Genomic DNA, 5,851 nt, shown 5'->3' with positions numbered 1-5,851 from the left:
TATTCGAAATTTCTCATTAAAAATGTTATGCGTTGTGATAAGATCTTTTTTCTTTATAATCTGATTAAATAATATTTTTTATTATGCTTTATACAATTATTTATTTATATTATTGATTGTATTTTGGAATTTTTGAATTATTTCTTACATTTTAGAAATTATTGATTATTTATAATGTGATAACATTCCTCTTGCAGTATCACATTAGATTTATCATACTATTTTATAAGATATTTGTTTTATTTTCATTAATTTTGATTTCTCTGGTTTTATACTTGGATTTGCACTTTTATTATATAATTATAATCTATTAAAAATAATTTTGAGTATTTTTATTAATTTTTATATTTTTTAAAAATTTATATTTTTATAAAAATTGTAAGAATTATAAGTATAAAGAAATTATATGAATTTTTAAACTATAAGTTACTATAATTATAAGTTATTGAATTCTTTGAAGAAACAAAATACAAAAGAATTTTATCTTTAATCTATTCAATATCAGAAATTTTTTTGTTCTGAATTTCCATACATAAATTTTTTTACTTCTTTTAACATGATTTTTATCTTAGATTGAATTAGTTTCAATATTTGTGAATGAAGTCTAAGGTAATTATAATATTTTTAATTATATTTTGTTTTAATAAATTTTATAAATATATATATGTTGATAAGTATTTTTAAAGCAAAAATAATAATTTTCAAGGATGATTTTTACTAATTTGGAATCTTTTTTTCTTACGACAGAAAGTGGAATTAACCTTTTTTAATATTCTAATTTAATTTGCTTTTTTTACAATGAATAATTAGTAATTTTATTAAGTGTAAAATTAGAGATATAAGTACAGAATATTCCTCATTAATAATGATTTTGAATTAATTGTTTTTTATTATTAAAATCTTATTTGCTATTTAGTTTTCTTTTATTAAGATATATTTTATATTTTTACCATCTATTTTTTAATTACGACTTAATTTTTTATAAAATATATTTTGAATAAAATAAAAATATTTTTTTAGATAAATATTTATTTAGTCTAACCAATAAGCAAATATCTTGCTTAACTTATTTTTTATATTAAATTATATTAAATTATATATATATATATATATATATATATATATATATATATATATATAAGTTATTACTAATATTGTACAGTCCGATTTAATTAATAAGCATGTTAGTTATTATTTTTGTATTTTTAGTAAATGTTATTAATAAATTTATTTTTATGTTATTAATAAATTTATCTTTGTAATTATAAATTACAATTTTTGTTCCGTATTTTTGTAAGCTTCATTTATTTTTTTCAGAATATGTAGAAAGTTTTAAATATTTAGAATATGTAAAAGTATCTTTAAATATTTCTCTTAATTTATCTCTGAATTGATTGTTAATAGAATGAATAGATTTTTTTCATTGTCATTTATTAAGAATAGTTTGTTAACAATCGTGATTTTAAATTTCATTGAATTTATCATAACTTTTGAGTTATTATTCATTGTAAATTTGCTAATGAAAAATTTTGTATTGACTTCAATGAGTATTAATAGTAGATTTTTTGATTATGCCAAGTGGTAGATTTATCGAAATCATTGATGTAATATATAATATAATATATAATGTAATATATAATGTATATAACATAGGAATATTTAAATGCTTAGACATTATTAACACTTTGCCGTTTCAATTATTCGAAAAATATTAGAAGAAAAATTAGAATCTATTTTAAAACTTAAAAAAAAAAAATGTTTAATAATATATCTAATATGTATGATAAATTTTTCATCATGAGAAAAATTAAAAAAGATTTTCCATGAAATATTTAAAAGCTAATTTCAATAAAAAATGTTATATAATGTTATATATGAATATTATAGTATATGCAATATTTATCTCTAAATTAAGAATATTTTTTAAAAATTTTTAGTAACTATCTTTTATGATATTGAAATTATTATGATTAAATAGCTCAAAAGAAAAAATTACATCATAATTATAAAAATTAAATCATAAAATATATATACGAAAGATAGAAAAAAATAATAGAAACGTAAAGAAAAATGTAAGAAAAAGAAAGAAAATTTGAAAAATTTGCAATCAAGAATAAAACATTTTTAGCAATAAAAATTTATATTTGATATTATTAAATTTAGAGACAATATAATTGAAGAATAATAATATTGTATCAATAACATTTTGTATCATCGATTTAAAATAATAATAATTTTAAAAAATAATAAATAATAATATAAGATAAGTATTAAAATAAAAAGTACGACAAAACATATGAAATGATTCGAGTATTAGTCGAATACAATATGCCAAGTTGTTCTGTTTTTTGTTGTTCTTTTTTTGATACAAAAAATTGTTACTAAAAGGGAATATTGTTAATTAGTAAAAAATAAATCCACCGAGTTAATTAATAATAATGAACAATAATAAATATTTGTGTAGTATCAAAAATAATTTAATTTAATAAGAATTAAAAATATAAAGATTCATAAAGATTCAAACTTGGTTTAAATTCTGATGTAATGTTGTAAGTAAATATGTATAAAGCGTAAATTATATAAAAATGTTTGTTATTCAATAATATATAAATATTATATCAAATTACGTTTATGTTAAACGAGAAAAAAAGAATTAAAAATTTTTTCTTATTTTTATTTTTTAAAAAAAATGCATTCTCATTTCGAAAATTTTTCTTCTTTATTAATTCTTTAATATATTTTATAGAAATATAAAATTAATTATTAATCAGATTAGTTTATATCATATGGCAAAATAATTATCTTGATCCAATAATATTTATTTTAATTTATTTTAATTTTTTATCACTAAATATAGGATATAATAACTAAATATAGGATTCATAATGACTGAAAGAAAAACACATTTATAATATAATATATATTATGTAGTATATATAATATAAATTATAAATTATAATAAACAGCTTTTATTCAATTTCCATACATAAAATTCTATATATAAAATATATGGAATATAAAATATATTTTTTTAATTATTAGTTAATTATACAAGAAAATCGGTATCGCAATTAAAGAATTAAAATAACTAATGTCTTTAAATACTTTTGTTTATTATCTATGTGATCTTGCTTTTATAAATTTTTAATATTATTAGTAGTATTGTTTTTTAAAAACGTCATATAGATGTGGAATACTATAAATAATATTACAAAATAAACAAAAATAATAAAAAATATATTAAAAGTAATTAAAAATATTTTATCAATATATATTTTAATATATATACATATACAATATACATCAATATATGTTTTAATTCTATATGAAGAATAAATTACAGCAAATACACATATTAGTATTATATTAAAAATGATAATAAAAAATGATAATAAAATATTTTGAAAAATGAAATAAATGTTTTGTTTTTAACAAAATAAATATTTTTTAACAAAGACAATCAAAAATAGAAAAATTTGATATATGCTAATATAATTTCCATGACAAATATATGTATATTCATGTATCCTATAAATTTTTAATGTTAAACATATCATCATTACATTCTAAATATTTCTTTGCAGTTTTTGCTCTTATAATCTTAAAATCATATATTATACAAAAAGTCCGAAAGAAGAAGAGAAGAAGAAGTCCGAAGAAGAGAATTAAATCAGATGAATATTACAGTTAAAAATTGAATATATATAGAGAATTAAAAAAAAAGAAAAATATATAATCTTTTGTTTCAGTAAATAATATGAAGAAAGAAAAATACGTCGTTTTAAAATATATATATTTTTTAATTTTTTCTACATAATTATTGATAAATATAAAATTATTGATAAATATATTGAGAAATATAATGATTTCTAATGCTGAAATTTATTTCTTTAAAATTTATATGTTGATAAAATTCGATAATTTTATAGTACTATATAACTAATTCAACTCTTTCAAGACTCTTTTTTTTGGCTTGTTATATTGAATTGAATTGATCTTTTATATGACCTTGTTAATACATAACTAGATATTAATACATAACTAGATATTAATTTCTATTGATACTACGAATGCGTAATTAATAAAATAAATCTTAAGTAATATAATCATCAATTTTTAAAATAATTGAAGAAAGAAGTTTTTTCTGAATATCTTTTTATGATTTTTAATATTTAAGAGACTAATATCTAAATGATTTTTATTAAAAAATAAATTATGAAATGATTTGATTAAAATAAAGAATATACAATAAAAAAATATATTTAATAAAGAAAATAGGAATAAACTATATTATATAGATATGGATCGTGTCGATGCCTCTGTTCTACTTCACTCAGCTCATTATGTCGTGTTGCATGATGGTTCAAAAAAGGAAACACAAAACAGCAATTGCGTCCAGTGATCTAATTCACATATAAATATACAGTAGAGACTCCCATATCCGTACCCATTATCCGAATATCCTAATATACGAATGTTTTATTATTCATTTATTTTTTTATCCGCATAATATTTCGTAACGATGTTTAAATACTTAGATTATAACGTAAATACAACATATTTAAATGTAATAAATACTTTTCTGTTTTCAGCCGATTAAATATAATCATATTAATTCAGTCTGAAACAGAAAACGGTATTACCATGGCAAGTAAACTAAAATATAATTTTAATTATTAAAAAGAAATACAAAATAATTAAAAATCTTGAAAGTGATGAAAATACAACAACAACAAATTAGCAAGAATACATGGTATTGAGAAATCTGGAATCACAGATATTAAAAAACAAAAACATTGAAAGTTATATGTAAAATGTAGATTCGATGGTTTAAGGCACGGAAATATAATTCTCTACGTAGTTGCTTACAATAAAAAATTTATGTGACTTACCTGCTAAAAAGATGATTTATTATCCGAAAATTCCACTATTCGGCTATTTTTGTCTCCTTAGTTTGGATACGGAAATCTTTATTCTATTCTACAAAGTATGAGTTGCATCTTTATATATATATATATATAAACTCAATATTTCTATTCAATGAATATCTTTATAAAATTATACATTCATGTCGGATAAATCATATTTACATTTTTAAGATTTTAATATCATTTTTGAGATAATAAACTCTGAAGTTTTGTTTGAGTAATGCTTTCATATTCTTTCATATGTTTTCATAAATGGATTGGCTAATTGTTTATCAGTTTTACCATATTTAACATTTATTTCTTCTCTTCTATTTATTTTTCGCAAATAAAGTGATAGTATGTATCTATGTTTAGACCTTTTACATGATTCTGAATTCTTTATTAAAATAATTGTAGTTTGAGCATAAATCGGTGTTGGCAAATTTTGAAAACAATTTTGCATGAATATGTCTCAAACAATATTTCTTTTGTTGCCAAACATAAAAAAATAAATTTCATCTCGGTTGATAAGGTAAAACCATTGATTATTTACGTGAAAACTTATTATTATGCTACAAAACCACTGTTCAAATGAGAAATTTATCTAATGGTGCTATTTCTAGTATCTATGTCGCCTGTCCAATCAGAGGCGCAATATGTTATTAAAATTTAATCTTTTGATATTTGACCATAAACTAAATAATATATCCCCTTTAAATATTTAAATATTTCTTAATTCTATTCCAGTGATTTCTACTTAGTTTTTCCGCAAATTGACTTAATACATTTACAATGAATACCAGATCTTATAATCATTAAAAACATTAATTCTTTTCGTTTATACATTCTTTTCGTTTATATCTTAGTGAACTTAATATTAGGATCAACAATATTAAGATTGCAACTGAAAAATAATCTGATTATATCTAATCTATGATTAAATT

At 18.4% G+C, this 5,851-nt stretch overlaps 1 long non-coding RNA gene across 1 annotated transcript; it reads right to left on the bottom strand.

Moving 5' to 3' along the window:
- Positions 1-4,389: 4,389 nt before the first annotated feature.
- LOC102654557 lies at positions 4,390-5,035 on the bottom strand. Its single transcript, XR_412368.3, has 2 exons — positions 4,893-5,035; positions 4,390-4,621 (listed from the first exon to the last, which is right to left on the bottom strand). It is a non-coding gene; the product is annotated as an uncharacterized LOC102654557 (long non-coding RNA).
- Positions 5,036-5,851: the final 816 nt, after the last annotated feature.

This window comes from Apis mellifera, linkage group LG14, assembly GCF_003254395.2.
Source record: "Apis mellifera strain DH4 linkage group LG14, Amel_HAv3.1, whole genome shotgun sequence".
Taxonomy (NCBI): domain Eukaryota; kingdom Metazoa; phylum Arthropoda; class Insecta; order Hymenoptera; family Apidae; genus Apis; species Apis mellifera.
Note: the sequence above shows the minus strand (reverse complement) of the source record. Positions and strands in the feature narration are given on the sequence as shown.